At 38.7% G+C, this 15,694-nt stretch overlaps 1 protein-coding gene and 1 pseudogene across 1 annotated transcript in view; both read right to left on the bottom strand.

Annotated features, from left to right (window-relative positions):
* The window catches only part of LOC149782369 (uncharacterized), a 262,131-nt gene that overhangs the window by 146,626 nt on the left and 99,811 nt on the right, over positions 1-15,694 (bottom strand). The gene's annotated exons all lie outside the window — the stretch shown is intronic.
* LOC149782370 (uncharacterized) lies at positions 2,759-6,247 on the bottom strand (annotated as a pseudogene).

Here is a 15,694-nt window from a genome sequence, read left to right on the forward strand (position 1 = left end):
TTACCATTCACACTTTTGTTCATTTGAAAATAAAGTATAGATGACTTTAATTCAATTACAATCACTATTTTGATGACACGAGGAGAACAAAGTGTCAATAAAGTGGCATCATCAGATGAATATTCTGTCTCTTTTTCAAATGAATGTCAAGTCATTCAAGAAATACGAATCCACTTATGCATTCATGTGTACTGTCTAATTACCATTGTTTCATAATGCACTTACTGGCTTCCTTTTCTTACCAAAGCTTCCAAAGAAAAAGCTCCAACTCTGAGGAAATTCAGGTAATCAACAGTTTCCTATTAAATAGACAAATCTAAAATCGATTTAGGATGTCTCTTTAGGAAACTACCACATCTTATAATATGTGAAACAGACATATATCAATGATGGCAGTCCGACCGCGTGCTGGAACAGTGAAGTTACTATGATCACACACACACACACACACACACACAAACACACACACACACACACACACACACACACACACACACATGTGCTTAATTGAAAAGCGCAAATTGTAATATGTCTAAACTTATGTAGATTAAACATGACCCTCAAAGACACGGTATATGATTCTTCTGAAAAGGTAAAAAAAAATATTTTCATATTTAGTATGTTTCCAAATAAGACGAAATACTAACTTTAATCATATTGCTATTAGATGCATATACAAATTAATTAGTGTATTCCGCCTGTTTTTAATTGCAATGCACTTTAGCTAAGCTAAATTATGTCAAATCAATTAGTGTATACACGCATCGGTTTAACTCTGATGCACTCTAAGTCAGTTACAGTATGCGAAATCATTGTATTGACGCTGTGTTTTATCTTAATGCACTCTGGGTTAGTTAAGGCATGTCATTAATATAACTAATTTACAATGGCGACGCCTAGTACAGTTTACTAAGAATTCGATTTCCAATGAATACCCTGAAATCTCTTTATTCAGTTGTTGTCTTACACAGAAATTGGCAATACGTTTATAAATTTACACACATTTTATGTAATGTAAACAATGGCATCTAATTTCACTGGTATTGTTAACAGCCCTTTTTCAGAAAATACGTTTACCATCTAATACACTTGACGGAAATTGCTCTATTATTGCTGAGACAGAAGATATGTATATCGTCTACCTCATCTGAGTATCAACAAAATATTTAACTTGAAGTGGGGTTTTGCTTGCACAATCGATTATAATTTAAACTGGTTTCATTTATGTGGTTTTACCATGTGCATTTCATTACGTGTTTGCGGATGCGGGAGGTCGTGGGTTCGATCCCCGGCCGAGTCGTACCAAAGACTTACAAAAATTGTATTTACAGTTGCTTCGCTTGGCGCTCAGCATTAAGAGGTTAGTGTTAGGACTGCTCGGCCTAGTGTCAGGATAATGTCACTGAGTTGGACATCATGCTACATGTCTGTCGCAGAATAGAAAACGAGTAGGTTTTTGGACTAAATGAATAAGACAAACACAATGTGAGAAAGATGGAAATTTATGAAATGAATTAATAAAGAAAAATATATGATGTAAAAATACAATGATTCTCTCACGCTCTCAACATACGATTGACTCAAACCACTCTACACAGCATTCACACATTGAAAATGAACAAAATATTAAATCAATATGAAGTACAGATCCAAGAAACCTCATGGACAGCAGATACGCATCAAACAGTATTTTACACTATAAGAGAGATTCACATAATCTCGAATATGAACTATATTAAGATTCAAAATAATCTATGAATACAACTAAGATTCAAAATAATCTTATGAACACAACTAAGATGCAAAATAATCTTATGAACACAACTAAGATTCAAAATAATCTCATGAACGCAACGAAGATTCAAAATAATCTTATGAACATAACTAAGATTCAAAATAATCTTATGAACATAAAAATGCAATTGGAACAACAATTGATCCAAACGTATGCTTCTAGACCAGTTGTACAGTCGCACGATTCCTTGGGTTGGCCCACACTCTTATCGGCCGCTCGCACCCTTTATGGATCCACCACATCTACAGTCAAACGTATACACACATACAGACAGCATACAGCACCCTTTTTAATTTGCTACGTCTACGTCCGTGGCACAGACATACGTACATACATATGTATCGACAGCACGCAGCCTTAAATACTCTGGAAACTCCAGACGGCTCTAAACAACTTTAGATAGCTTCAGACAGCTCTAGTCATATTCACAGTCACAATCACAGTGACAGACACAATCACAGCGACAGACACAATCACAGCGACAGACACAATCAGCCCTATGGCTGGAGAACAATGGAGAGCGTACACTCCTTGAAGTAATCCGAAACGACCAGTCTCGGTTTTAGAAATTGATCTTGCTTAAATCCATAGGAGAGTGAGCAAAAGTCAGGGTAAAATACCCGTACATATCATGTTAGTAATGTTACTTCGTCACAAGTAATTTCTGGCGATGTACATTTTAATACAGTCGCTTACCTGGAAAAACACGTATTCACCCTTGATAACGTTGTACGCATGTACAACGAGAAATAGTCGAATAGTTCTAAGGCAAAACCAAGTTATTTCTTTGCCTATTTCTGTGACAATACCTCCCCCTAAGAAAGAAAAAAAATGTACACATTTTTTTTAAAACCCTCACAGAATAAAAGTAAAATAATTACTAATGATATGTTACAATATTTACACCGGTAATAATGCAATCGGGATTTTCTATAATGGGTAAAAATTTATCCAAATTTCCAATCATGTCCTACTCAAGTAGTCTGCCCCTATATTTTCAACTCCTCTTATTGCCTCTACACGGAAGCGATATGGTTATAGTGTCAGCTCCCAACGCATCAATCGAGCGTTAGCGACCTTGGCCTTGTTTAAATACAATAGGGGGTGGTGATCAGTCTCAAGAACGAAATCTCTCCCAAAAAGATACGCATGATATTTCCCAGTTCCCCACACTACGGCCAAACATTCTTTCTCAATAACGGAATAGTTTTTCTCCCTGGGTATCAATTTTCTACTCGAGTAAGCTACGGGTAACTTATTGTTATCTTGCTCTTGCAGTAAAACTGCTCCCAATCCAGTTTGAGAGGCATCTGTTCTTAAAATAAAGGGTTTGCTAACATCTGGCAATTTTAATATAGGTGCACTGATTAGTTTCTCTTTCAGCGCGCATAAAGCTCTATCTTGTGGCGGTCCCCACTCTACTTTGTTTGGTTGCCCCTTCTTTGTCAGATCAGACAGTGGGCTAGCAATGTCTGCAAAGTTTGGTATAAACTTTCTATAAAACCCTACTAGACATAGAAATGAACAAACTTGCGTTTTGTTACCCGGTTTAAGTGCGTCCCTAATCGCTTCCACTTGCTTGGGGTGAGGTTTCAACTGACTCGAACCATTGACCCTATGACCCAAACAATCTAAATCTGTATAGCTAATACTGCATTTAATGGGTCTCACTGTGAGGTTCGCTCTGCGGAGTCTATCGAAGAGTTCCCTCAAGACGGACACGTGCTCACTCCAAGTATTCGTGTACACAAATATGTCATCTATAAAGCTATCAACGCTTGCTAAACCTCTTAGCAACTTGCGGATAAACCGACAACAGGTGGCACTTGCACCTACTAACCCGAATGCCATTACCTTGAATTGATATAATCCTTTCTGGGTCGCAAATGCTGTCAATGTACGGAACTCTTGAACAATGGGAACCTGCCAAATTCCCTTGGACAGATCTAATTTTCGAAATCCATCGGTTGCAAATAGTCCCTCCATATATGGCATTGGTTCTGCATCGAACACCGTGATTTTATTTAACTGCCGAAAGTCGATACAGAATCGGTTCGTCCCATATTTTGTTCTGACTAGCACTACGGGAGAAGAATATGGCGAGTTGCAGGGTTCAATCACCCCCCAGATCTAACATCTTACTCACCTCTTCGTCCACAGCTTCTCGTGCGTTGTATGGTACCAGATAACCTTTGATTCTAATGGGGTCAGATGTATTCAGTTTAATTTTGAGGTCTACCAAGGTTGTACTACCTGGTCTGTCGGTGAATACATCCGAGTATTTAACCAAAAGCGCATTAATTTGTTGACGCTGGTCTTTGGTCAACTCTGCACTCACATCGACTTGATCTACCCCTTCCCTTGCAACACCCAACGGACACTCAAAGGTAACCTCGTGTTCTGACTCTCCCACGTCGTCGTCGATGACTGCCGTACAAACGACATTCAAGACCCCTTTTTCTACATTGTCGTTCTGTCTCTTGATGTACAACTTAAGCATGTTAGCATGTAATGTCTTTAAATTACCTTCTATGTCCATTTTATAGTCCATGTCATTTTTGACCTCTTTGACTTCGTAGGGACCTTTCCACTGGACTAGTAACTTATTTGTGCTAGTAGGAAGAAGCAATAGAACCTGATCTCCTACCAGAAATTACCTATTTCGCGTTCTGCGGTTATAATACTTGGCATATCTGCGTCCCGATTTCATTAATTCGTCACGTGCCATCTGGCATGTACTTTCCAGTTTCTCTCGCAGATCTAACATGTACTGGTAGGTAGTTTTTATTTCCTCGCTCGCGACGTCACCTGTCCATAATTCGCGTAGTACCCGCATCGGGCCTCGAACTGTTCTTCCGTACAGCAATTCGAAGGGTGAAAGCCCTAAATTTTCTTGCGGTACTTCATAGTACGTGAACAGAACTGCGTTCAAATAGCGGTCACAGTCTTGTGGACGTTCCGCGCACATCTTTCGTAGCATACTTTTTAGGGTACCATTACATTTCTCTACCAGTCCATTGCACATCGGATGGTATGGGGTAGTGTTTAGCTGTTTGATGGATAACAGACTACTTATTTCACTCACGAGGTCGGAGGTGAATTGGGCACCACAATCCGTAAGGAATTCTTCTGGCAATCCTACCCTACTGAAGATGTCAACCAATGCTTCAGCCACCCGTTCCGTTTCAATAGTTGGTAACGCTGCGGCTTCGGGATATCTGGTTGCGTAATCCACAAGAGTAAGAATATACCGGTTCTTCCTTTCGGTAACTGGTTGTATTGGGCCTACAATATCCACCGCCACTCTTTTAAACGGTGTATCTATTAATGGCATCTGTCCTAAGGGCACCCTTGTGACCCTTTCCTTACATACGGTTTTCTGGCATACGTCACAAGATCTAAAGAACCGTGTGACATAGCCATTAACACCAGGCCAGTAGAATGCAGCGACTATTCTGCTGGTGGTCTTTGCCTTACCTAGGTGTCCTGCCATGCTAGACTCATGGGCCACCCTAAGTACTTGAGATCTGTATCTCTGGGTTGCGACCACTTGCCAATATCTCTTACCCTCCGGAGTGATAAACTCACTATGAATTAGCTCGTTCCTACGAACGAATCTCGAGCTGCCCCACCCTTGCAGTGTCTAATTGCGCCGGACGCGATTTTCTCAATAACAGTTTTGATGGATTCGTCACGTTCTTGTTGTCGTTTAAATTCATCACGCGAAATTCCGAAGATCGATTCAGGGACTATTAATTTCTGAAAAACGTTTTTCTCTCGTCTGGTTTGCGCTCGCGTTTCGACTGCCTGGGCCAAAGGTATCCTGAAATATGCCATGGTTGGAAGACGGGAAACTTCAACATTACCGATCGTCAAATCGTAAATAGGGTTTTCCATACAAAGGGCATCTACACTTCCGGTTAGGAAAGTTGTTTCTACCGCGATCCTTGCTACGGGAATGCGACCGATCGTATAATCGAGTAGCGTGCATGGGGACACCCACCCGAGCATTTGGTTATCCTGCACGAGACTACGTTTGATCACTACAGCCGTGCAACCAGTGTCACGTAATGCTACAACTTCTCGACCGTTCACGAAACCTCTCGTGGTTGGTACTCGCGCTTCGGGAAAAAGACACGTGCCAAGTGTATGAATACCTGGTTCTACCTGCACCAGATTATCATATATACTTTTACTGTGCATAGCCACGGCTACCTTATGTACAAGTCCCTTTCTTTTAGGACATTTTGCTTGAACATGACCCCATTCCTTACACAAGAAACACTGTATACCCTGACGACCTGTATCCCTAACTGACCTACTTGCCGCAGCTGATTTCACAAGCTCCCTAGGCATCGGTCTCGTAGACTGGTTTCCAGACTTAAAATCTTTTGAAACCACGTTCTGGGTTCCCCCATGAGCCTCGGCATAGAAATCGGCTTGTTTAGCCATATCCTGTACGTTTGGATAGACTTTCTCTTTCAGAAACTGACTTAGTTTCCGCCCAACTGTGCTCAACAATTGATCTCTGAGCAAGAAGTCAGTCAACCCTTCAAACGTTTTCACCGCTTTGCCGCATTCAATCCACCGCTGAAAATAGTTCGCTATTCTAACGATGAACTGATCAAAGGTTTCTCCCTTCTCGGGCTTGCTATACCTGAACTTTTTACGAAAACCCTGTTCGGTCAGCTCGTACCGTTTTAGAAGTGCTTCCTTCAGGAGGTCGTATTTGAACACATCGTCTCTAGGAAGTCGCTAGTACACATCCAGCGCTTTACCTTTTAATAAAGTACTGAGATGCAGTGCCCAGTCAGTTCAACTCCACTTCTGGTTCTCGGCATACCGCTCAAACCGATGAAGATAACTATCCATGTTTTCTTTTCCGTCGTCAAAGGGGGGTAATTTGGGACCCTTTAATTTGCTAGAGGCAGAATCGTGTTCTCCTTTTCTAGCTGTTGCTAACTCTACCTTACGTTCATGATCTCGTTGCCTTAATCTTTCTTCTACCTCGAAAGCTTCTAACATTGCATGTTTTTCTAACTCTATCTTCTCCCTCTCAGCTCCCGTTTCCCATTCTATCCTTTCCTTTTCGGCCTGTTTTTATAGTTCTATCTTTTCCTTCTCTAATTCTGCCCGCCTTTCCTCGGTTTCCCTTGTTTTCCCCTTTCAAATTGCTTGGTCATTTCCATCTCCTTTACCCTTCCATCCCTCTCCAGGGCTTGTTCTTTCTTTTCTAATTCCCTCGCCCTTACCAGTTCATCCCTCTCCCGGGCTTAACCTTCCTTAATAAATTCCCTCAAACTTTCTCCCTCATACCTAAATTCTTTGCCTAAGGCGACCAAGTCCTTAAGGGATGACATGATTAATAGCAACAAAACAAATATAATTTTAGAAAAAGAAACTATTTCTGATGAAGGCAACCAAAACAAGATGAATATGTATTTATACTAGACCCACAGACCTAGAAAACTAAACAAAATAAACAACTACTTGAAGATTATCTTGTCAAGAAGGTCACACTCGAATATAAACTATAAGTGTAGACTTTCACAAACAATATGAAGAATATTCACTTAATCCAAAGATCCCACTTCTGACACCATTCAATAGAAACCGAGTTGGTTTTTGGACTAAATGAATAAGACAAACACAATGTGAGGAAGATGGAAATTTAAGAAATGAATTAATAAAGAAATGAAAAAATACAATGATTCTCTCACTCTCAACATACTATTGACTGAAATCACACTATACACAGCGTTCACACAATGACAATAAACCAAAATATTAAATCAATATGAAGTACAGATCCAAGAAACCTCATGGACTGTAGATACGCTTCAAACTGTATTTTACACTATAAGAGAGATTCACATAATCTCGAATATGAACTATATTAAGATTCAAAATAATCTCATGAACGCAACGATGATTCAAAATAATCTTATGAACACAACTAAGATTCAAAATAGTCCTATGAACATAAAAATGCAATTGGAACAACAATTAAACCAAACGTATGCTTTTAGACTCCTTGTACAGTCGCACGATTCCTTGGGTTGGCCCACACTCTTATCGGCCGCTCGCACCCTTTAGAATCCACCACGTGTACAGTCATACGTATACACGTAGAGACAGCATACAGCACCCTTTTTAATTTGCTACGTCTACGTCCGTGACACAGACATACGTACATACATATGTATCGACAGCACACAGCCTTAAATACTCTGGAAACTCCAGACAGCTCTAAACAACTTTAGACAGCTTCAGACAGCTTCAGACAGCTCTAGCCATATTCACAGTCACAATCACAGTGACAGACACAATCACAGCGACATACGCAATCACAGCGACAGATACAATCACAGCGACAGACACAATCAGCCCTATGGCTGGAGAACAACGGAGAGTGTACACTGCTTGACGTGATCCAAAACGACCAGTCTCGGATTTAGAAATTGATCTTGCTTAAATCCATAGAAGAGTGAGCAAAGGTCAGGGTAAAATACCCGTACATATCATGTTAGTAATGTTACTTCGTCACAAGTAATTTCTGGCGATGTACATGTTAATACAGTCGCTTACCTGGAAAAACACGTATTCACCCTAGATAACGTTGTACGCATGTACAACGAGAAATAATCGAATAGTTCTAAGGTAAGACCAAGTTATTTCTTTGCCTAATTCTGTGACAATGTCTGCGGCATGATGCCCCAGTGCTAGACATCACTATAAACTGCCACACTGCAGACATCGTACCCATATGACTGAAAAATTGTTAAAGCTATGTTAAAAATCCAAATAACACCCACACACACACACACACACACAGAGACACTCATTACGTGTTTGCTGTGATATAATATTAAATGCACAAGTGCGTGACTGTCAGTAATTCATACGAAAACTATATTTTCTTAAATCGTATATTAATATCAATTTTCCATTCCTTTAAGCCTTTAGGAGTCTTAGGATATTTTTTTCAGGGAGTATGTTTATCTACAGGAGTTATCAAAATAACGATTAAGAAATAATGCCCACTGGAAAGGCAATCGTGATTTTTGTTTCAAATTTAGTCTGTTTACAAATGCAGCCTTTGAAAACCATTAAAGATTTATCCCAGTCCTCCAAATGTGGTTGCAGGAAACAGGGTAAACAGAACAAAAAGTTAAATAACTCAATTCAACCGTCCGATGAAAACAAACGGAAACAAGACAATCACTGCATCAACCAAATTGTGCACCTATATATACACAGAGAAATCGCGCATTTGTAGTAACTTGTCATATAACACATAATACTTTGTTGTTAAGGAGAGTTATCGTTAGTAACAATATGTACCGAAGGACGTGTCACATTCAAAACCTTTAAAATTGTTTGACTTGATTGGTGGACTGCAAGGTCAATAGAATATGACCTTTTATTGATTGGATCAGACGTCCGAATAGGACTGTGAAGATTTGATTTTAATCAGATTCGTACATGTTCCAACCTGCTAGTAAATATGATACTTGCATTGCACAGGTAAATACTCAATCCATTTCTTCTCAAAGTTTAAGAGATGTATATCGGCCACGTTTGCTTCACTTCTGAGTGTATTCGGAGCTAATTCGCGCCCGTCAACATTAACGTTGGTCTAAATTCGATAATATCTTGGTTACTTTTCAGACCTACCGAGCAAATTTAATTAGTTTTCCTACTACCAGCTCTTTCGTGTAATAAACTTTACAACTGAAATTAACAGAAAACCGATAACTGTTTCAGACCTTTGTATGGCCATCGATTCGATCACGAAGCTTTTGTTGACGCTGGTTACAAATACGTACATATTATCTTTAATTACCCATAACGATAATAATATAACTTCGTGCTTCTTAAGCAATGAATCTTTAAGATAATAACGGTTCGTCCGATTACAGAGGTTATACGTATGGTTTGAACCAGTGAGTAGAGAAATAAACTACTTGGAAGAGAATAGTTTCCACAATCTAAACTCTAGCACTTAATGTTAAGTAGGTTGCCCTAACTGATGAAGAATTTATTACAAAACCAGTTCATAAAAGAGATAAAGAGGATTCGTTAATACTTTCGATACCTATCTTTTGCCTCAGTGATCGGATTGAGTTACAATATATTTAGTATCATAGAACACCAAAACAAACATATGTCACAGATAATTACTTATCTATGCGACCTAAATGAAAAGTTACCGAAGTGAAATCCTACACGACTCCAAATTTTGTTCAAAGATCCATGTTTTTTGACTAATTGAAGATACCTGGCAAGACTAGTTATGCATAATGTGTGACGGGATGTCATATTCTAACCTGAATATTTTAATTAAAATATGTTATATTTCTGATATAGACTCATAAACTGCTACGGATTGTCATACATAAACATTCATATATCAAATAATTATTCAATGTTTGTGTGTAAAGATAGTTGTTACAAATCAAAAAAGTTTTCGGGGCTTCTTAGTTGATCCATATTTTTCACCTTAGTATAACTTTTACACAGAATTTGTTGCATCATCGGACTGTATTAATGAATAAAATAATCGTGATTAGGAATAATTTTCCTAAAATACTAGATCGGCAAATCCCGCTGTGGGATGGAATCAAGAGAATTATTGCCAATTATAGTCTTTACGCCTTATCTAACGAGAGGTCATTGCTGTCATATCTTTTAGCCAGTGGGCACAACAAAATATGAATATTTTGCTAGTTTAAAATTGCTTGTTTATACGTTACATTGATCCTTTGTTTCATTTTTATTTTCCTGCCGGCAATACTCGACCCATTTTAAACCGTTATCATGCAAGAATATTTTAGTTTACAATTTTAATGCAGAGATGTCTACGTATTGACAGAAAGTTTAAAATAAGTAGTGAATGGGGATACTTTAGCCTTATGGGACTATAGTGTCAAATTTGAGTATTTGTACTTTAGCCTCAAGGGGAATTTAACATGGGGACATTTAACAAGGGCGAGACTATAGCGGATCAAGGGATTGGGACAGTCTAGGCTCAATATAAGCGATTTAACCTCAATTGGACTTCATTGTTCAAACCGGGGGTTCAACCATGGCGACAAGGGGAATTCAACATGGAAAATTATAACATGGGTGGCACTATAGAGCGACAATGGAAAATGGAACATAGCGACAAGGGATTGGACCTGTCTAGACTCAATGAGAATGGAACATAGGGAATGTAGAGCGACAAGGGATTTGACCTTTCTGGCCTCAAGGGAAATATGAGAGAGGAAACGTCACGGTACTGGACATTGGCATCAATGGCCGCCAGACGTTAAATAAAGTTATAAGTCCCGCTCCGCCAGGCGTTATATATAGTTATATGTACCACCCCGCCAAGCGTTATAGCTTTTCGCGGCGATTAATGGAGAATGGAAATCTCAGTCAAAACGGTATTGGGCAATTTTGGGGACAATGATACTTTAACATGAGGAATACATTACCGGCACTTTAAGGACAATGCGCCTTTAACATGGGAATGTTGGGCCTATAAAGGGACAAAAGAAAAATTGATTGTGTATAGGGACAATACGAATGGAACAGGTGGGTTGACGTTATGGTACTGTACATTGGCAACAATGTTGAAGGTGGTTGACCTCAATCGGTGAAAAAGTGACAACGGAACAAAATTATATAACCTTATAGACATAGAATCACCTACCAAACAAACCAATGTGATGAGAGTGCTAATCTAAAATAAATTGTATTCATAGCAAGGCAGTATCACGCTATTTATTATGAATACATTGTGGAGAAGGAACTTTTTTATCTACAAAACACTCCATTACCTACAATCACCTCAGCCAAAAACATAGTGATCATAGCCACACTACTCAAAATTCACACAAAATCAACACACTGAGTATGGACAATTCTTTTTTTGTTCATGGAAAAAAAACCCACAAAATAACATACAAACGTACACGCGTACACAAACAAAATACACACGCAAACAAAATAAACACACACACAAACGAACCGGTGCATACAAAAAAACACATACACACACACTTTGTTCTCAAGGGATATGGTTTATGTTAAGAGAAGAAACACACATATTGGAATATCACATGGTTTTCGTGTTAAGTGAAAAAAAAGGAACACATTGGGCTAGGACATGGTTTTCTTGTTATGATAAAAAAAAACCACATTGAACAGGGACAATGTGTTTTTCGTTAAGGGAAAGAAACAAAACAACTCAAGACATAAAAACATACGCGCTCACACAACAAAATACACACACACACACAAACGACATCCTGCATACTAATGCACATAGATGTGCACACTATTTGTGTGCTTAGTGACAAGTGCATTTAGTTAACGGGAAGAGAAACAAACATACACACACAAACACTATTTTTGTGTTTTGGGACAAGTGTTTTCTGTTACGGAAAACACAAAGACACACACATACACAAACGCACGCGCGCACACAAACACACACAAAAGCAAATACAAAAACAAACACACACACAACACACAAATACTCTAAGCATCAGCTGAACCGAGCAGGGATCTTGTAGTTAATTATACATAAGTCATTTATAGATTTGAGTAGTCAGCTGAGCTAGTCTATGTGATCCGTTATGTTTTAGATTATTTGTGTATTTAGGGACACATGATTAGGTACTCTGTAACTATGCGGAATAAAAGTGTTGCATAGTTTTAATGTCATTATAAACTTGCAACATGTGTCTTTATAATGTCGCCTTTATATGTCCCTATTTTTTGTTTGTATAGTGTCGCTAAGGTGTCGGTAAGTAAGTAAGACGATGAGATATGTTGATGAAGCTCCGAGATTTAGCTGAACTGAGCATGAGATCTCGTATTTATTTATAGATGGGTTATTTATAAATTTGATTAGTTAGCTACATTTTATATTCATTAAATATGTATGTATATTTTATTTGTCTCTATAGTGTCCCTAATGTATCGCTAAGTATGCTTATTTTATGTACCTATTTCTATGACCCTATTTTTGTATTTCATGGTCAATTTGTATTAGACACTAAGTGGCTGACCTGAATACGCGCTACTGTAGGTAGGTAGGTAAAATCAATTTGATAGGGACAAATTGAGTTTTTTTTTATAAACTCTCTCTCTCTCTCTCTGTCTCTGTCTCTCTCCATACGTTATGTGTTAGCTTGGAATGTAAACAAAGAATATGAAATTCTAAAGCATAGACTACCACTTACACCACTAAAAGTATTATCCATCACATTAATTCTACCATTTAACAATCCCTTAACATACTATCCCAAAATTCTTATTTTATTTCAGAATGTCAACGAATAAGAAGAAATCTCACAACCAAATTATCCATCACGCCACTATGCTATCCAATTTAGAATATAAGAGAAGGAGATGAAGTCTCTCAAAATATTCATCCTTTACACCAAAAATACTATTCATTACACCCACTATACCGTCCAGTATATCCTGCTCACTATAAAAAAACACTCTGTGTTAGCTTAGAGAGTAAGAGAATGAGATAAAATCTCACAAAATAGACTATCTATACCACTACCAAATTGCTATGTGCAAAAACACTAGTGTCTATTTATAGTGACAGCTTGTAGGGTATTCCTATAGAAAAACACAGTATATATTTATAGACCCAATGTTTGTGATGATCCTATTTAAAAACCCTTGTATCTATTTATAGCAACAACCTATGAAATATCCTATGGAAAAACCCAAGTCTGTATTTATAGCCTGAAACTTTCTAGCTTCAATGACGTCACTGTACCGGACACTAGTGACAAAATGGAAACAGTCTTGCATGTGGCTCCCATTCCTTAGTTTGTTCTTTTAAAAAAAATATACACTAAATGTCCTTTTCAGGGCCACCCATGTCTCTCGAAAAGAGACTTCTCAATGCTTGCAAACTAAAAGAAAACTCAAATCCCTTTTTCCTCCATGATGTACGCGTGTGAGTGCGTGAGTGTGGGCTATATTATAAAAATCAAAACCATGAGACACTTAAGGTGTTTGTTTCTGATATATTATCTGTAAAAAAATGTAATCCATTTGTACAACACAACACATAACTATGTATTTTCCCTCTCTCCTGTTCTTATTCACGATATTCTCGTCTTCTCTTTTTATCTTTCTAGACATGTCTGGGTTCTTCCTGTTCTGAACTCTTTCTTCCCCCTTCTCCTGTTGCTTCTTAGGGCATTCTGAAGACCAGTGTCCTTTTTCTTGATAATAATAACAAGTATCTTGACCTGTGTCTCTTTATAAGCTTGCTTTGTTTTTATGTTGTCGACTTTCTGAAGACCAATGCTCTTTCTTCTTACAGATATAGCAAGTATCTTGACTTTTATCTCGAAAGGAGGGGGTGTAGTCCGTCGGCTTCTCTGAAGAAAACCTTAGTATGACTCCTCGTAAAACTCTTATCAGAAGTTCGATCTGTGTTGGCTCTTCCATCTTGTGGTAGGATTAAGAGTGAAATGAATACTTTGAGGGAAGATACTGACTGTACACTACTATATAGGGAACAATGACGTTTAATATATGGTCATTTGACCTTTGATGAAACGATCACGCCATTTTGTAAAAAAAGGAGAAGAAAGTAAGAGGCAGATACGTAACATATCGACTCGCACAGGAGCTGAGGTCTTGGCTCAAATCCATGCAAGCGAATTTGAAGATGACATGAGTGAGAGAGAATCCAGACCCAGAAAGTATACGTTAAACCAATGTCCACCACCAGTAACCCCTGAAAACTGCTATCACTTTGGAATAAATGCTCCTCTAGAAAATTTAAAACCACGGCCTATAAGTACACAGTGAAACAAATATTTTATGTCAGCTGTATCTCTGGAGAAAATAGAATGGTCCATCACCTGTTTGTGGGATTCTTTGTTAACCACACTTAAACGACAATGTGAAGCCAAAACATACAATCGCTTGACACTCTGCATTTATCACGACAGTCTGAATTCCCCTGTTTGGATCGAGTTTAGCAGGCCATCAAAATTGACACCTTCCAAAATCACCGACAATGTTCAACGCGTTCAGCAGTCCAACGACAAGTTTAACATCACCGTTGGAAGAGCGACAATGTACATGGTCCACGTTTCGTTCCCAAAGGGACCGGACAACGCCAAAGTGTTTTTGGTGTACAACCTTCGCCGTATTAAAAAGAGGCTCGTACATTTTAACAACCCTCAAGACAACACGTGTTTAGCCCGTGCCATCGTCATAGGACGAATGTATGCTGATAAAACGAAACGACAGAATGGAACAGAGACTTGGAAAACATTTGACAATTGGACAGAGCCAAACAACGAAGTGAAGCAGAACCCTTGTTACAGCCAGCAAAGATATCTAAAGACGCACCCTCTGGGATTCCTGAAACGCCAAAATTGCAAGACGTCTTGAAAGTGCACTTTCAAGAAGTACGCCGAGCTCTTTTGCTTCGAGGCAAACATTTCAAAGACGGAATATGCATTAACGTCTATCATCATGATTGACACTTCGATGCCATTATCAATATCACCGGATTCCTTGGATACTGTTATTATTGTGAGAAATGTGACTATGTCTTTAACAATCAAGAGCAACACAAGCATTGTGGATTAAAATGTGAGGGATATTTGGCCGCTAAACTCTGTCTTGACGAAGGACAATAAAGAGTGCATAGCCCAGTTTGTCAGCAACGTTTTGTACTCCTACCTCTTACCATCAACATCTGAAGACTCAAGTTACACAGCGGAAAGAAAGGATGTCACATTTATGACAAAATCGTAGACTTGAGACACGAATGCTTCATTCGACTATACCATCCCAACATAAGGAGGAACAAGATGACCACAACAACATTCGAATGCATGCAAGAGACCGGCATTC

Source organism: Sinohyriopsis cumingii, chromosome 15 (genome assembly GCF_028554795.1).
Source record: "Sinohyriopsis cumingii isolate HCF-2022 chromosome 15, ASM2855479v2, whole genome shotgun sequence".
Classification (NCBI taxonomy): Eukaryota; Metazoa; Mollusca; class Bivalvia; order Unionida; family Unionidae; genus Sinohyriopsis; species Sinohyriopsis cumingii.